This window comes from Triturus cristatus, chromosome 7, assembly GCF_964204655.1.
Source record: "Triturus cristatus chromosome 7, aTriCri1.1, whole genome shotgun sequence".
Taxonomy (NCBI): Eukaryota; Metazoa; Chordata; class Amphibia; order Caudata; family Salamandridae; genus Triturus; species Triturus cristatus.
In genome coordinates this window covers 340,865,746-340,885,239 of record NC_140590.1, presented here as the reverse complement: position 1 = coordinate 340,885,239, position 19,494 = coordinate 340,865,746, and the positions used below count along the sequence as shown (strand labels likewise).

Here is a 19,494-nt window from a genome sequence, read left to right as displayed (position 1 = left end):
AGACACATTGCTGGAGTTGCGTCTGTTTTCAGACACACTCCAGCCATGCGTAAATTTTGCACCTACAGATACATCAGGAATACTGACGTATCTGTAAATCCTTTAAAGATGGAGCGACGTACAGTAAATATGATGCATCCATGGTGTTGCAAGGATGGCGCTATGAAAAGCGTTGCATCGCTGTTTTCCTGCAGTATTGTAACACTTTTCATAAATGAGGCCCTAAATCCCTGTAAGCCTTGGAGGCAAATGCAGGACCGTTATCTGAAGGAAATGAATGAACCGCCCCCATTGACACTAGGCACAGCAAAACTGTTACGTCTGCTGAAGCATTTGCATTTCTCTGTGGCCAAACCCATTGGAATTGAGACCATAAATCAATAGCTACCAATATGACCACATAATGGTCCAGCACACACAAAAGAGTAATCTATAGAACCATATTACTGAAAATCTGGTATGAGAATAATTCCCAAGTTTATGCTTGAAACATGTTGGGCAGGAATAAAAAACACCATTTAATCACTACATTCAACACCGGATATTATAAATCAAAGTATTCTTTATTCTTTTTTCTTCATCTTTAAAAGAAACGTCGTAGCCAACGTGTTTCGTCCTTTCACGGACTTCTTCAGGGTTACAATAAGTATATACAAAAATATTGACATTATATACAATAATACACATTTTAAAAGCACATAAACTATACATATTCACAAACCTGCTCCAACATGCCAAGGAGTCAATATAATGACACCAACAGCCAAACTGTATTACATAAGTAACTTTATGACAACAGTCCCATGTAGTTATCCAGAAAAGAGAAAATGTATTGGTTATCTCTATTTGGTATACTTTCTGACTGTGTTTACACTACATACAGGACATCCGGACTCTCGGTCTATTTACACTCATATTCATGCCATTTTACGCATTGCTGGGAGATTTGATAAATTAGAACTTTGGCCACCCATTTATTCACATGATGTTCCAGATTTTTTGACTAGTACTACACTCTGTAATGTTTTTTAGCGTTACTATATAAAACTTGTACCCTACAGTTGGACATGAGGATGACATACACAGTTTATCCAATGAATTCAATTAACAATATAATTTGTTCAAGCTGAAACTGTTGCGCTATTTTAATGACAATTGTAAACTAGCCAATGAAACATACCTCCAAGTTGTGTGATAAACACATTCTCCTACTTGTCCTTTCGATCAATGAAGATGTTTTGAACAATTGGTTCTTTCTGTCTAATAGTACAGAATAAATTTGATCATAGGGTGTAATAATTTTCAGAATTGTGTTACATTGCCTCTTTATGAAACTGACCAAGTAGTGGATAGAACGTACCTCCAAAGAGTGTTGTACTCGTTAACCTTTCGCACAGTGTGGATATTTTAACAGATTGAAATCTTCTGCATGGTAGCAGAAAATCTGTACAGTATATAACACAGAGGAACGGTGTTGTAAAACATCACCAAAACAAAGTGATGGGCAACAAACAGCTTCACGACTGTCTACAGGGAGCGTTTGTACTGAGCGATGTCTGTTATAAAATACACCGCGCTCGGTAAAGACTAGAACTGTAAGGAGTTTAAAAATCTCATCGGTGATATCCGTAAGGGCGATTGAGAGCACCCTAATTTCTACAGTATTGCTCATTATTAGCGACTATTGACAGCCAAACCACCCATCCGGCACTCGTTTTGATAGTCGAAAATTTGCCCACAGTACATGAGAGTCAGAGGTTCACTCCAGTAAGCGTGTAACCGCAATTCACTAATGCTGGGGCAGTGTCATATTGGAGAGGAGTATATTATATAACTGGTGACACCATCTTAGATTATACACCACTGACCTAACTAGACAAGTCTGTAACCATATTTTAGACGTATCTTATAATGGATTACAAATATTAAAGTGAACGGTCTTGAGAACCTAAATGCATCCATTAACAGTGAATTAATTTTCTCTTTTGACTTGCATGGTGTTACTCATTGGGTCCATGTGCTCCGAATGCCTACGTCTCCCTCGCGTTGTCGTACAGCGACAAACATTGGACAGTGGTCTGGAGAGTGTTTAAATACTCACAACCATCCAACTAGATTCCTGACACCTGGCTCTGATTATTACGTACTGCCCATCAGAAGCCAGAAATTTGACCCCCATCTTGTAATGTGTCAAAAGACATGCTACTAATATGTACTCATACCGGTTAGTTAAATTTATGGGACTGACTGTCTTAAAAAATGTAATATTCGGAAAATTGCTATTAGAGAGGATTGGCCAATAGACATTAAATATATATACAATTATGTGCACAATGCATAGATACTTAAATTTCCATAAGACAAAACATACTCTAAATATACCAAAAAAATTGATAATTTCAGAAACTTCTCTCGCTTTGTCCAGATGTTGAACAAGAACTGACTCACAGAATAAACAACTGGGCCAGTTGTGTCAGTCATCAGTATTCTCTTCACCTCTCTGCAGTGAGGTACCCACATAAACAAACAAATCGGACACAGCCATTTTTTGCGCACACCACAGTATTCAGGACATGCAAACATAAGATGATCAAGAGTCTCAGAATTCATGCCACAAGCTGAGCATGAATCAGACAAGGAACTTGATGTGTTAAATTCTCAATATAGCTTTCAAAGGCGGGGGTAGGTTTAAATGCCAAGAACTGTTTCGCAAGGTGGCCCATAGTGCCCTTGGTTATTATCTCTTTCCACACAAGAGACTAGTAGGTCAATTTTAAGACCTGCTTGTCCACCTTACAAATTAATTCAGACAAGTCCCACAGTTTGATGAAACCCAACATTTTGCACCGGTCACAAACAAACTTTAAACAGGGTACCTCCAAAGCATGATCCATTTTCTTTGCATCTCTGAGGAAAACTATATATTCAGCTTATTCCAGAGTTGTCCAGATACAAAACCAGAATAATAGTGGTTTTAAGTGGGCCAGATCAGATACTCTTTTCATTCCTATATCAAAATAAAGTGGAACCAGGGGGGTTCTTATTGGGACTGAGAGCAATGATCTAACTCAGGTATTCTCTGACACTGCAAGCTTATTGGTATCTGTGTAAACCCAAACGTCTGCGCCATACAAGGCAGCACTGTGGGCCTTCGCTCAATAGGCTTCCAGGGCTGGAGAAAAGGAATGTGAATATGTTACCTGCAAGTAATCGTAGCTAAAGACCTGTTCCAAGTGGTCTTTTCCATCCATCACAGAACAGCTTTTATTAACATTCTTGCCACAAACCATGAACTTATTTTTTGCAGCATTTAAATCCAGGCCCTTGTGACAGCAGAACTCCAAAAATATATTTAGCAGATTTTGTAACCCCAACTGGGATTTGGAGATTAATAGAGAATTATCTGCAAACAGGAGTATAGGTGTTTTGGCTCCTCTGAGAATAGAAGAGTCATTAACACACTTTGGGGCATATTATCAAGCACGGCGTTAAAATTATCGCCGCTTTAGCGGCAGAAAACTGCAGCTAAAGCGGCGATAATGAGCTTGATAATATGCCGCAGAGAATTCCAACAAAAGCCCATGTTGACACCAGAACATGGGCTTCTATGGGATTTCTCAAGGGCATATTATCAAGCCCATTATCGCCGCTTTAGCAGCAGGTTTCTGCAGCTAAAGCGGCGATAATTTTAACGCAGTTTCTTGATAATATGCCCCTTTGTCAGTTCCTTGGCCACGTCATTAGACATAGAAGTATTGATTTTAGGTTACTAACAATCCTGTAAAGGGATCACGGGCACCGTGGAAACAGCAACCACCTTTTTCGCTAGTCACAGTATCACACACACTGTACTAAGAAGAATTAATTTCTTTTAGTTAAGTATTTATTACTACAGGAACAAACTATTTCTCAGTTCATCTAAAACAACTACACAGAATATCATAAAAACAGCAACAAGATGCGTTATAAATAACTAGAATAAATTGAACATTTCCAGCATTGTTAAAATGTAATTTAGAATGTTATCACATCTATTAAGCAGAGTTGATCCACAAAATGTTTTCTAAAACCTAACACCCATTGCTTATTTTGATGCGCTATATTATGAGAGCTTGCAATCTAGAGTTTCTTAGGGAGAAGACATGCACTGCATACCTTGTTGACAGAAAAGACTATCTTTATCAGCAGTGACATGGAGATAGTGGTACCCGCGAAGGACAAAGACCCACTGTGGTAGCCATCAGTCGGTTTTCCTATTGAACTTGGCTTTATCAGCTTCAGTCCTCAGATGAGATGCATCATCTGCAAAGTGTGCAGCGCAATGGCAGCAGGTGAGACCATCTTTGGCAGAATCTTGGGCGATAATATGGGTGAAGGACCTGTCCTGACAAGTGGTCAAGTGGCAGTCCTTATATTCTAAATCTTATCAGAAATGAGAATTTCTGACATAAGTTTAGGAATGTCTGACATAGACTAAGTGCATCAAAGTATGCATCTCTGACATTTCCTTATGAACATATAAGGCAAAAGGACGTCAATTCAGACTATATTATTTGGATTATATGTCTGTATGTATTAATATTTAACCTTGACATGATGAGGAGGAGATATTTGACACAGACGAATGATGTATTAGATGTTGTATATGTGTCATTAATCGCAGAATTTGAGGGTATCACATTTTCAAGAAAAATATGGTCTGGCAGCATCTGCGTTAAAAGGCACACATGACAATGATTCTGCATGAATCAGGGAATGTGATGGATGCTGTTGTCTAGGTCAATGAAGATGGCGGCCTCCGTGAACTAATTTGCAGTCGGGCCTACATAAGATGGAGTCATACCTTACAGACTTCAAGTCACTACTTCTAGGCTCACCCTTAGCTCCTTTAGCAGAAAGTGTAGATTTTGGATGATAATCTCTCAGGTACAGATTGCAGCAAATGTACAATTGCCTCTACCAATGTCAGATTATATGTGATTATGGTGGCTCAAAATCAAACATTTCTCTAAGTTTTTTACCATAATCTTTGGAATATACAGATATCCAATTTGTGTACCTGCCATAGGTAAGTCAAAATAATTAACATTAATAGCACATTAGTTTATTAGGAAGTCTGTAATAACTCTCCATATGTCACCACACATGCTTAGTCTAAAGTAATAACTTCATTATGTAGTGCTGCACTAAGTAATTCTGTTGTTTCTAAAGAATGTAAAGAACATATTTTACTATTACTCAACTCAATGGTACTCAATTTGCCAATTGGGAAGGATGGAACGTTATATTTGCTGTGAAACTTAGAGCCTTGGAGTTCACTTATTTGTGATTTCCTTACCATTGAGCTTTCATCTCATTGAGCCAGCCCGAGTGGTCATACGTTTTGTGTGCTACAGGTGTGACCACTCAGCCTTATTTAGTTGTCTGGATGGCCTCCATAGTTCGCATCCAGCCCTATAAAAATAGTTGTATGACTTTACAATGTATTCCTTTACCATACATGCCTTTACCTCAAATCCTTTACCAAACAATGCCTTTACCACACAGTGCGGCATATGTACAAGCCCCTATCGCCTCGGGAACGCCACTTTCTGAGATGTTCCCGTGGTGATAGAGGCCTTGCCATACGTACAAGGCAGCGTTAAGCCAGTTAACGTGGCTTAACACTGCCTTATACAGAAGGCACCCTTTCACGCTATGGTTAGCGTGAAAGGGGCGTGCAGTGGGTGTTGCGGTGGGCATTCCACTGCAGCACCCATTGTATTTGACGCTGCCCCCTGTATACAAGGGTGGCATACATAAGAGGCAGCACCAAAATTAAGACCAGGAAAATCCTGGTCTTAAGTTGGCGAAACGAGGAGAAATGCATTATTTCTCCTCGTTTTTGCTTTTTCCATAAAAAGCAAAATGCCATGTTTATGTACAGGAAGGTGCCCTTCCTGTACATAAACAAACCTTTTAAAAAAATTGCCTTTTTGTAACTTTCATGTGTGCTGCATGAAGCAGCACACATGAAAGTTACAAAATGGCATTTTAGGATTGTTTATGTGCAGGAAGGGACACCTTCCTATATATTACCAATCCTCCCCTGCACACAGACACCCTTGCACTCCGGTGCAAGGGTGCCTGCCTTGGCACTAAGTTGTTAAACATAGCGCCATCGCAATGGGAAATGCAAGGCTGCACCACATTCTTGTAAATATGATGCAGCCTTGCGTTTCCGAAGTGGAAGAGCGTGTCGTTAAGCCCAGGAGGCTAACGACATGCTCCATGCTTCATTGTACATATCCCTCTGTGTCTTTACCATGCGTGCCTTTACCATGTAAGGTAAGTGTAGTTAAGGTAGGTTTACCAGATAGATAGATAGATTGGGGGACTCCCCAAATCCCATACTTTAAAAACAAAACAATTATAAATGTTTATTGGGGAAAAGCCATCCAATACCCCCTTTAAAAAAAACATTTACCATACCCCTACCCACCCATAAAGCACAAAATTACTCATACCACTCTATACCCTTACCTAGCCCTAAACCCTAAAATCCCCCTGCCATCTTATACCCTTACCCACCCCATAACACTAAAATTACCCTTATCATTCTATAACCTTATTCACCCCAAATCCTAAAAGTACCCTTACCACCCTATAGCCTTACCCAGCCCTAGCTGATGAAAATACCCATGCCACCTATACCCTTACCCATCCTTAAACCCTAAAAATACACTTACCACCCTATACCCTATACCCTTACCCAGCCCTAAACCCAAAAAATACCCTTACCTCCCTATACCCCTACCCACCACAAAACTCTAAAATTACCCATAGCACCCTGTATCCCCTCCCACCTTTAAAAAATACCTTTAACACCCTATATATTAACCCACCCCAAAATCCTACATTAGACATACACACAGACATACACACTCTCTTACTTTAAATATACTTACCTTGCGTGCCCCAGGCATGCATGGTAAAGGCATATGCATAGTAACGCAATACCTGGTAAAGGCACTGTATGGTAAAGGCATTGTGTTGTAAATACAGCATTTTAAAGGCTGTTTCCCCTTCAAATGCTTGAACTTGGAACCCGTTTTATATTAATAATGTGAGCTGTGCCTGATTACTATTCCTGGAGGGGACTGTATAGTGAAGCAGCCAAGAGATGCGTAATTCTATGGTCGGTCATATCGCTGGAATGTTTTTATCACACAATTGTAGCCGTTGTACATGGAGGATTTTAATGAGTCCTAATAAAACATGAGACAAGGTTTGCTTATAAGTGCTGCATGTGCCCAACATATTTAAAGGTCACCATTAGGAAAAATTGAGATGCATACATAACTAATAGGGCTTTTGTGGACAACGTTTTTGTGTTAGGCGATGGATAGTTAAATTGACACTTAAAATATTTTTAAGCAATTAAGAGAGACATATCTTTGTCCAGTAGGTAGCACATCCAAAAAATACGGTTTGGATTCTGAGCAGTATCCCAACCCACCCAGTCCGGTAGCGGTGGACAAAGTGTACACAAAGTGTGCAGAGCCCACCGTACGCACTGTACCACACACTATAGCACCATTAAGATATGAACAGTTAGATAAACCTAATTACATGTTCTATAAATGGAATGATAGAATGTCAGTCCTTTGACACTTGATGGTCCCAAGGACAAGAACCAGTGTGGAGAGGTTGGGTGTCCGCTTTAAAATCCCATCCAAGACAATTGCGCAATCCCAAGTTGACCTCTCTTGATTTTTAGGTGGAGTATACCAGGCAGCACGGGTGTCTGGTTATGAAAGGCATACTGTGGGCTTACCATGAACACACAGGGGCTTGGAGCCTGCCCATTTCTTAGCATTGTTTGGCTTTCCTGTCACTTTAATTTGCCTGCTTCTTATTTATGTCCAAATTTGTCAATTTTGTGTCTGTCCCTCTAGTGCGGCATATCCTCTTTGCCATCTATTTTGATTGACAGCTTCTATTCTTCCGCTGCTTTTGAAGCACTATGTTTCTCATTTTGGTTAAGCACTGCAAGAGAGTGCATGTGTTTTCCAGCAGTGTCACTCTCCCTGCACTCCATGTTGGTCTCTATTAGTTTTGTGCTTCTTCACAGCCCCCCTCTGTGATGCACTTGCTGTTTTATCTTCCTCCTTTTGTCACCTATGTGCTTCTCCCTCAATTTCTCCACAATGCTCTCTCGCCCGTTCCTTTCAAACAGTTTTCAAGCATTTTTTCTTTTTGTCGATCCAACTCAGATTAGCAAATAAAATACAAAATAAGCACCACCGTCATTTTGTAGATATGCTCATGTGGCCAGCCATATCTTAGGCTTTTTTTGGTCTTATTTAGCCATGCTGTGCAGCATCTGGGATGCTCTAAAGCATGACTAAAAACCACTAACAAAGTCAAAGTGTCTCAAAAGCGAGACCATTTGGCTTTGCTAATGCTGGGTCTGGAAAATGCCGTCCCTGTTTTGTTGGTTATAAAAAGGTGGGCTTGGAAAAGCAGGGAATTTGAAACAAAGGGGCATATTTACTGCAAAAGCGGTGGAGCGTGGCTTAATGCCACGCTCCGCCACTTCTGAAACGCAGGGCTGCACCATATTTACAAGAATGTGGTGCAGCCCTGCGTTTCCCCCTGCGCTGGCGCTAAATTTAGCAGCCTAGCACCAACGCAGGCACCCTTGCACCATAGTGCAAGGGTGTCTGCATTGCAGGGGAATATTGTTTATGTGCAGGAAGGTCTCTCTTCTGCACATAAACGATCTTTAAATGGCATTTTGAAACTTCTATGTGTGCTGCGAGTTGCAAAACATCTGTTTTTTATTGGTGTCCCTTCCTGAATATAAACAATCAAAGGACTTTTGCTGTTTCTATGTGTCCTGCACAATGCAGAACACATGGAAACAGCAACAACTAGGAGAAATTAAACATTTCTCCTCGTTGCGCCTGTTTAAGACCAGGTTTTCCCTGGTCCTAAGTTTGACGCTGCTCCATATTAATGTCACCCTTGTAAATATGGGACAGCATCAAAATCAATGGGTGTTGCGGTGGAACGCCCACCGCAACACCCATTGCCCACCCATTTCACACTAAGCATAGAGTGAAAGGGGGCCTTATTTACAAGGCAGCGTTAAGCCATGTTAAGTGGCTAAACGTTGCCTTGTAAATAAGGCGAAGCCCCTATTGCTAAAGGAACGTCACTAAAAGTGACGTTGCTGTGGCACTAGGGGCTTGTAAATATGCCCCAAAAACTCTTGCCCATCGTCGGCCGGCACAGGTAAGCACAGTGAGACAATGGGGCAGCATTGGGGAAGCAGACAGACGACGGAATAGGTGTCATTTATTTATTTAATTATATATGTTCCGTCATCTGTCGACTCCCCCCGCCTTACCACACTTACCTGTACCGGCCGCCGCTGCTCTTGCCACATCTTACAAAGGAAGAACACAGACAGACCATGGGCATTAAAGATGCATGCCAACACTGAATATCATGGTTTCCACTAATCTTTTCTCATTTATCTCATTTATCAATCTATGGTTTCTGTATATCTCGACCTCCTCTTCATTTACTAGATACTGTGCAAGAGCCGTCTGTCTGCTTCCTTCCCTGTTTTTTGGTTCCCTTCATTTCTGACAGTGCACCTTACTAGCCAAGTGCTTGTATAGACACATAAGAACACCATTGTTCTTCCTCATAATGTAGGAGAGAGAACACACTGGATCTTTTACAGTGTAAGGGCACCTTGGCAAGAAGCTCTACAGGAGAACGGCGACGACAGTTAACGTCGAGGGCGTCAGCCATTTTAAGATGAGAGAATTGCTCATTTAGCTTACATCAAAGTAGTTGCTCGTTAATTATAAATGTAATGACTGTGAAAGCAATGCTTTGCATGCAGCACATATTTGTAAAGGCTTGGAGTTCTTCCAGATGAAAACTGTTTCGCGTTTTTTTTTCTAGCCATAAAATTAACGATGTTCCCTCTTAGGCCCTCCCAGCTGGAGCTGCATTTCTCCAGAAGCCTGTCAATCAAAACACAAAGCGCCAGATTCACAAAGGTTTAGCGTTGGGTTAGCAATACCTTTTTTTAGCACAAATGAGACGTACTTTTTGGGGGATTAACAAACCAACGCAAATTGGTATTTGGTTGGTTTGGATGGAAAAGTAATGCAAAGGCAGTGCAAAATGCGGCTTTGAATTACTTTGTGTCAAGGGGGCGTCACATGGGTGGTACATTGGAGTTCCCATGCAACCACCCATGCTTTTTGATGCTAAACCCTGTCTAAGATTAGTAGACAGGGTTTTTTCACCAAAAATTAACACCACTGAAAAGCAGGCAATAAAAGGTTCCTCCTTGCCTTTCCGACTTTGCGTGTGTGCTGCACTGTACAGCCCCATACAAAGTAGGGAAATGTTTTAAACTTATCTAGCCATAGTATTTTGTACAGGAAGGGCACCCGTCCCGTACAAAACCTATGCTAGACTCAGTCACGCACCCTAGCACTACGGCACTAAAGTGTGTGCCTGACGCACGGCAGCTGAAATCAACACCGGACCTAGGGAGAAGGGAGGAGAGTGCCCTGTCCCTGTGAATATGGCGCTCTCCTGCTCTCACCCTGTCACGCAAGGCAGTGCAGCGTGTTTGGGTGCTGCGCTGCGTTACGTGACAACTTTGTGAATCTGGTCCAAAGTGTAGCAACATTAAGGGCAAATAGTGTCTGTGTTTTTGAACATCTCTGAGATAGCTATTTGTGACTGATTGCTCTTGAAAACATTGTGAATATTTGCTTGAAGTCTTTGGATGAGGGTTGTTGCTTCTCAGCGGCATTTACACACCGACATCAAAGAGTCGAATACATACACAGGTGGGCTCAGCATTAAATGCTCTTCCAGTACCACCCCTTGTGTAGATGGCATAGGGAATGTTTACATTTTACTGTATGGTACAATGATGGTTTGATGGCAGCCTTTTTATCATGAATTGGATATCGATTTTCAGGAAGATTGCAGGGCAGACTTGCAAAAATCGTGAATTTTAACTTGTTCTTAATTCTTTTGCACTTTTTATTCTGCTATGGTAAAGGGAAAATACAAATTATACATGACTGAGTACATAGAAAATGACATGACTTTCAGAACTAATTGAACTGATTCAGGAAAACTTGGTATGTCTGTATTTGTCAAGCACCAACAATCTCGAAACTTTTACTTTCCCAAAGGCAGAAATAATCTCCAAATCTTTACTTATAAATTGTGAATAACATCTTACTTGCATTATTTCTACATTTGTAACACATTTTCCCTACGATTTTTCTTTTTTTAATGATTTATATGTGCTTCCAGCAAGTAGATTTTGAATTAAACATTGGGCCACTACACGTGTGTGATCCAGCGGTTGTAGTGAATTTTGCAGAATTATAGATTGGCTGCATTTTCACACATAATCAATTTCAGGTGCATAATCTGCAGGTTTCAACATAAGCATATTGTTTTCAGCCCCAATGCATTTCAGTTACTAATAGTATTGCGTCTGAAGTGCATTGCAGCATCTGACTGTGCAAAAATAAACTGGTCATCTTTGATGTGTGAGTGCTGTATTCAGCATTAATGAGGAAGAACCTTTCTCAGAAGGCGTCAGCAGAACTAATGTTCTCGAGCTCATGATGTACTGGTGGGAAATACACTGCGTTTTGACTTCAGCAGAAAATAAAAAGCCCCACATTTATTTTTTGGTTTTTATTGATTTTGTCAAAAAAAGCAAAGAACCGAAAATTAAAAAAGAAAAGTTGGAGACAGTCAATAAAGTGCTATTAGCAACGGTCTGAAGCACTAGGAAGATATCAATGTGCACTTTGACTGAGCGCCTGACTGCACTCTTCCTATGGTCTTAGTATAAAACATGTCCACAGTAGTCAGACTTGAGCCTCTTTCTGTACTCCAGTATAGAGGTGGAGTAGTTTACTATTTCAGCCACTGTAGTGCTTAACAGAGAAGGAACGACCACCCTGAGTACTAAGGCCAAAATATGGAATGTTCAGGAGGGCCTGGTCATACCTCTGGAGACACCTGTGGGGACATAGGTAGAGATTCTGGTGGTCAAGTCTGTAGGAGTGCTAAAGGCTTTTAGGTGTCTGAGAGGAAAGCTTGAAGTGGATTTGTTAACTGTTGCATCAGTCTCTTGAAAGAAGCAATGTGGTGTTGTATCCTCAACCCAGGTGCCATCTGGTTGCTCTTTCACTTAACAGATGTATTGGAGGTGTAGACATGCACAGGAAAAAGGTCTGGAAATGGATCTAAGATAACCCTGCTAGTAATTGGGCATAGTTTGGAGAGCAAGACCAGAAGGTGGGTTGATACAAACAATAGGCCTTATATTAGAGGGACTAGGCGACAACTACCCCTCTGGCATTATTTTGATGTGCCAACTTATAGACAGAGAACGCTTTTCCCAGATAATTTAAGTAATTGAGAGATACGTTTGTTTAGGAATTTCAAATAGGCACTCACTTTTGGAATGGCTGAAACTTGGAATTCAGGTCGGTCTTGGGGTTTAAGTAGGGATTACAGTTACCTGCCAATATTGTTTTTAAGGCAATTCCATTTTCAGATGCAGCGGTTACTTTGGACCAGGACATACATATTTCTGAAGATAAATTTATGGTCCTATTTGACACTTAAATCCATCTTCAGGAGTCATTATTTATTTGTGAACAGAACAGTTGCTCCTTCCCATCAATGATATCAGCAAACTCAGTTTATGGACATGAGTCAAATTTCAAGGTCCCACCTCAGTACCTATTATACACTCTTTTAATCACTTGAGTTAAACAGATGTGGACATAGGCTCGTCTTTCATTAATTCACTCCCTTCCCACTTCTGGAAGAATGAAGATCATCGCGTCACATACAAGCAGCAGAGTTGTTGCAATTGCAGGATAAGCAAAGAAAAAGACAGCCAACATGGCTACCACTCAAGATCTCATAATAAAAGGCTCTAAGAGTGGGGGATCTTCAGTGGGGTTTCGTTGCCCGGACAATACAAACCAAGGAGTTCAGAAATTGACTGATATTTTGGTGATCAGTTGTAGGGCATATACTGTTCCTATTGTGAAACGATGATTGATAACAATGTGGGTTCACTGCCTATGCATTACAAGATTAGGTATTTTGAGGTCTCATCGACTGTAGTTACTATCAGGCATGGCTGCTCTTTGAGGCTTTCATAGTTCCTGTAGAAATGGACTCTATGGGGCCTATCCCACAACTCTGCCTGAACGCACTTTTACAATATTTTAGCATTTGCTAAACAGGTTTATTAGTATGCTTGGAAAGCCATGTCAGGCACCGGATTCACTCCTCCTCCCGCGCTCCATTAATCGGGTAAGCTTCTCACTCGGACACGGCCTCTCCGTCCACGATCCCGGGCTGTCCTTGATTTAACTTAACTTCTGCCCCCGTCTTTGGTTCTCCTCAGGCGCTGTCCCGCCCTCCTGCACCGCGGCACTAATTGACATTGCCTGCCGCTACCCTACATCATAATTCAATTTTGGTAAGTCGCTTGTTTACATTGCCGTTCTCCACCCACTTCCGATTCCCCCCGTTTCACTCATGTCCGATTCGTGATTTCCCTCCTTTAAATTTCCGCAGATACCCCGGGGAATCCTTGGACCCCCGGTTTGCACCGCGATTCGCCGCCAGTAATTCACGGCCTTCCAGCTTTCGCCTCACCTCTTGAAGCCAGGTAGGCTCCGATCGCACATTGCCCCTTCCTTTCCTCTTCCTCTTCTTCTCCCACTTTCCCTTCTTCCCCTCCCGTTCAGCCGCCCTGATACTTTTTTCATCCACAGAGCACTCCACAACATAGGCATCCCAGGTCCGGATGATGATCCTAAATTGAGAGGATCGAAACGCCGTCGACCACTGTCCACCAGCACCAACTCCTCTGGCGCATGTCCATTCGGTTCACTAAATCAATGAAAAAAAGCAAATATACCATTGAATAATTTGTTGAATGAACCGTTTAACTTGTACATATTGTATATTCTTCCGCGCCGTTTTCTGTGGTTTTCTCACGTTGTCACTAGCGCCGTTACCTCACCAGCACGAGCACTTTACACACGTTCTACACTAGGGTTGCCTTGGTATTGATACCCTGTAGTGCAGTAACTACCATTGTATCCTTTCTATGATCTTCTAAATACATGACGCCTATAGGCGCTTGAAAAGAACTACTTGAAGCCTCCTCTTTTTGTGCTGTTGTTTGTAATGTCTTGTACATACCAGTCTAAATAATCTAAATATATCCTGCTGAGATATTGTTGCACTTACACAGATCTCCAGGCATGCTATTGTACAGGGCGAGTGATTTTTTAAAGGCTGCCTGTTTCCTCTGTGCAGAATTGCAGAAAGTCTAAACTTCCGCACGGTGGGAAAGACAGTCAAATATGCAAAAGCACATCTTATTTTTTTTTTTTTGGTGTGTGCATGCATTTTTCCTCTTGGAGAAAGCCTTTCCTCTACACTTAAAAACAAAAGGTAAGAGAGGCAATATTGTAGAGACAACACTCAATGGATTTAATCCCACAAACAAGAAAAAGAGCCACGACAGAAGCAACTGTTTTTCTCTAGATGCTGTACTAAATCCTTTTATTCATAATTTGCACAACACAGCCAATGCGTTTCACCCTTGCGGGCTTCTTCAGGGCAAAAGTACAGTCCAAAGAACAAGAGATTCCACAGGGTGTGCGCCCAAGTAAACAGATAACATCTGTTGTGAAATCCAGTTCGAGTATCTGAATCAAGGTGCTCAATGTACTCCATAAACAGAGAAGTCCACAGAGATGTATAAGTGGTTAACGCTGAGTAAAGACGAGAACCCGAGCGCGTTCAGTATAGTGCTAAGCCGCAAGACTGTAGACGTCAGACAAAGAAACTCCTTTCGCGTACGTACGTGTACAGCATCTAGAGAAAAACAGTTGCTTCTGTCATCATAGCTCTTTTTCTTGTTTGTGGAATTAAACCCATTGAGTGTTGTCTCTACAATATTGCCTCTCTTACCTTTTGTGTTTATATGTTGCATTTGAGACCATGAATGTTGGCTGGTCTCTAGAGGTGGGCAATTTTTGGTTAGCGACTTTGTAATTAGCTACTACTAGTTTTTTCTGATTACTGGTTTGACTAACACCGGTAGTGGTGCGGCACTGTATACCCTGCCACCGTGACTGTGTGTGTGTGAGACTTCCCCTACACTGCAGCAAATCTGTGGCTGATCCATTCCCCTTCCCATCTTGGAACGAGAAGTTACTCAACTGCTTGGCTGGATCAACTCTCCATCCATTTTCAGGATGGGAAAATATTTGATTTTAGGTTCTTATACCCATAAATACGTATGGGCGTTTCTAATCCACCCAAGCAAACTATACCATGTAACATCGACTTTCCACCCCTCAAGTGCAATTTACTACTGCAGATTTATCCACATTTGTGATGAAGAAACCCACAGCAGTAAATCCAATTGCAATCTCAAGGAAGCTTTTTGTAAATTCCTATAATTGGGGAATGCAGTATGAGGTATTTTCAGCCTTAAGCATATCTGTATGGCCCAAAATACCTTTGTGAATAGGACCCAATGTATTTAGCAAATCATTGAAAATATTTGCATTGTCATTGCAAAAGTCCAAGGGAAGTGGTGCAGAAGGAAACAAAGTGATTCGCCCAGGATGATACAATTTGGACAATTGAGGGATGCCAGGATTATAGCTCTTTTTTTCTGGTGCCATAGTTAACAATTTAGCCATTAAACTCCATTTCTTCCAAAAGATAAAAATCAATTGAAGCAATTTTATAAGATGAAGTGTCTATAAACGGGTAAATCTGACATTTAAAAATAGTATGATGTGAAAATCCCTTAAAATGTGTTAATGTGTTACTATAATTTATATATGAATTGTTTAAAACTTCCAAAGACGTATCTTATGCAGTTGCCACAAACAAAAAGTGTGGGGAGGTTAACAATGAAAAGCAAAATGTACCTGAAGCTGCCTGCTGCCTCCCGCGTTGCTGTGTTCTTCTTCCTTATCCCAGCAGGCACTGGGGCAGCATCAGAGCCTCCCTGTGCAATCCCAGCACTGCTCTCATGCTAGGAGAGCAGCACGGGGATTGGCCTGAGTGGGCTGCTTTGAAGCTCCACTCAGGACAGAAGCCTGTGCTGTTTCTCCAACCCGACTGTTCTATACAGCCTGGTTGGAGAAACCTAAGTGCGCATGTATGTTTGTCCGGCCTAAGGCAGCTGGCCAAACACACATGCGCACTTATACGTGCACAAACCAGTCTTCCTCCCTCCTTCCATCGCCCGGGCCCCACCCCTTCCTGCACAGGCTGGCTCAGAGCCAGCAAATGAAAAGTAAAACGATTATAGTATATCACTTTATTTTTCAGGTGCTGGCTCTGAGCCAGTAGGGCGACGCTCCTACGCCATTGTGGAGAAGCTGCCCCTGATCTTGTGGTAATATAAAGCAATATTAAGCACAGTGTCTCCAAAAAAACACTTAGGGCGAGAAAGCAAAAGACACACAGTTGATGGACGGAATGCAGAACCAATCGAAGCATTCACCCCCAGTCAAGAGATCTGGGTTAAATCCATCATTCTTTTGCTCACCATGCCACCCCAGTTTAAACCTGCCCATATGCAAACCAGTCTTGCCCCTGTGCCTCATGTGAACAGTCCAGCCCGAACTGCCAAGCCAGGTCCGCCCTGGACTGGAAACAAGCATCCTAGGACCGGTTTCGGGGTTTCACCCCTCTTCAGCCAGGATAGCTTGAATCCAGTGGCACAGTGAGCCCGGGATCCACGTCTGGGCATACCCAGCGCACTTAGGGCGAGAAAGCAAAAGACACACAGTTGATGGATGGAATGCAGAACCAATCAAAACATTCACCGCCAGTCAAGAGATCTGGGTTAAATCCATCATTCTTTTGATCACCATGCCACCCCAATTTAGACCTGGCCATATGCAAATCAGTCTTGGCCCTGTGCCTCATGGGAACAGTCCAGCCGAACTGCCAAGCCAGGTCCTCCCTGGACCGGAAACAAGCATTGTAGGACCGGTTTCGGGGTTTCACCCCTCTTCAACCAGTATAGCTTGAATCCAGTGGCACAGTGAGCACGGGACCCGGTTCGGGCTGGACTGTTCCCATGAGGCACAGGGTCAAGACTGATTTGCATATGGCTGGGTTCAAACTGGAAAGGCATGGTGAGCAAAAAAACGATGGATTTAGGCCCAGATCTCTGTACTGGGGTGAATGTATGACATTGTTTTACATTCTGTCCATAAACTGTTGTTTTTGCATCCAAAAAAAACCTAGAAATGATAGTTGTATTTTTGAAGTGATGACGGCAGAACCACAAGTGCTAATGGGAAAAGTTAAAAAGATAGGATTGGGTAAGTAACTCCTGCCTGGCGTTGGACATGCATTTTGAGGGCCACACAAATGAAATCCTAATCTAGGCGCAAACTCCTGTTTGCCCTGAATCAGAATTCTGACTTGGGTGTTAAATGCCTGCTTGATTCTCACCAGGTAAAATCTGCTGCAAATTATCGGGGTCACCTGATTGATATCTGAGATTGTGCTCATGCCACTTGGGCAAATGTAAGCAATTAGGCCCGCAGGGGTACTGACTACGGGGATCCCAGTAACTCCTGTGGCAAGGAAAATTTGACCAGTTGAAAGCTGGATCCTGTGAATCCACTAAGAGTTGAGAAATTACCAGGGAAGTCGGTAAATAAGCCCACGTGAATCTAAGACTCCGCAAGCAACTAATAATAAATCATTCATCCAAAAAGAAAAATTCAACTTTAAATTAGTCTGGAATATTGGAACAGGGCGGTAATTGAACTATTTATTCGATCAGTGTAGTGTAAGTGATACATCCGGATGTGGCATGTTAGAGACCAAGCAGGACCCTTCTTTAGATCCATGGTCTCCGAATTAGCAAGACCACAGAGGTTATACACTAGCAAAAAGACAACAGGGAGGGTCAAAGCAGACAGGGTCTAGAAGAGAGAAAGTGGTCATTTGGAAATATTAGCACACACTCTGCAATGCTTCCGTGCCTGTCTGCTCATGTGTTATCTTGACACATGGCTCTATATGAAGTGTTGTCTAACAATCCTTCATTGCTCTAACAGATGTTGGTAGGTTGCGCCTTTGGTGCTGTCTAGGTTAAAAGGAGTAGTTACTTTAAGTTTGCGCTTTTGTTCAGGTGTGGTGAGGGATGTAATTATCAGAGCCCTTATAATATAAAAACATCAGTCTGCACAAACCGCGTATGGCGAAGGATCTATGGAGATGGTCTAAATTAAGCCCAACTGCTAACAAGGAGGTTTGAGAGGCTGAGGATGTAAAAGTGTCCTTTGCCTGCCAGCGCAGACTTTCTGCTAATTCTTGCCCACATGATGACAAATACTATTGAATTACACCTTAGACTTTCAGAAATGGTGTCCCACAAAAATGTATCTTTCTTGTCTTGCCCCAAATCTTTAAAATGACACTGTGTGGCTAGAGAGAGAGAGAAAGACAGAGGTAGGGGTAGGCAAGAGAGGGAGATAGATTGAGAGAGAAAGCTCACTTTTCCAGAAGGCCACTTGGTAGTTTAGGGCCAAAGCATTTTTGACATTTCAAGCATGTTTTGTTTTGTCATGGTTTTTGTAAAGCTGTATTGTAGATGGACCTACTGCGCCCAGGTCAATACAAAAAAAAAAACATTGGCTAAAAGGAAAAATATCTTGGTCTCAGAAAGGACACATTGTCACTAAAGGGAACTACTTTGTTTGCAGATATTCCCCTTGATGAAGAGTAGAACGCTGCCTCTGAGAGAAGGTAACCAATGACTGAAATGGGCTGACCCAGTGCCCCATTGTATGCGCTGCAGCAGAAATAAAATCTGAAGGCTCCTACAACAGACCAAGGGATGAAGAGAACTAGCTGAAAGCCCTTCAAGTGAAGTATATTACATATATTATTTTAACAAAATCAAAAGGTCTTAACTAACGTTACACCTAAAGACAACGAAAAACACATAAATATGTTAATGCAGTAGTATAATGAAATAATTACTCATAAAAAGTTAAGAGAAATATAACATAGAGTTAGTTCATTTGGATACAAGTAAATACAAACTAAAAAATATTGTGTCATAATCCGTTATAATTAAAAAAACAAACAAATCCGATACCACATGTTGAATGCTAGTCCATAAACCAAATAAGGGAGCAAAAAAATAAATAATGAATGATTAAAGAACCTTAATAAAGAATTTGAATTCAAAAAGCTGGCAATGGCCACCACTTAACTCTGAATGAGTGAATACTATTTGTTCTCTGAACAATGGCAAATCTATGATAAAACTATAGGTAACTCCTTGCCACCAGTCAATGGGCAGTGTGGGTCTTTGTTAAACCACTCGGAGCTAAAATGAAATTACCAATGGGC

At 41.6% G+C, this 19,494-nt stretch overlaps 1 protein-coding gene across 1 annotated transcript in view; it reads left to right on the top strand.

Moving 5' to 3' along the window:
* Nucleotides 1-19,494, top strand: part of GRIN2D (glutamate ionotropic receptor NMDA type subunit 2D) — a 1,598,839-nt gene that overhangs the window by 319,823 nt on the left and 1,259,522 nt on the right. The window lies entirely within an intron of this gene.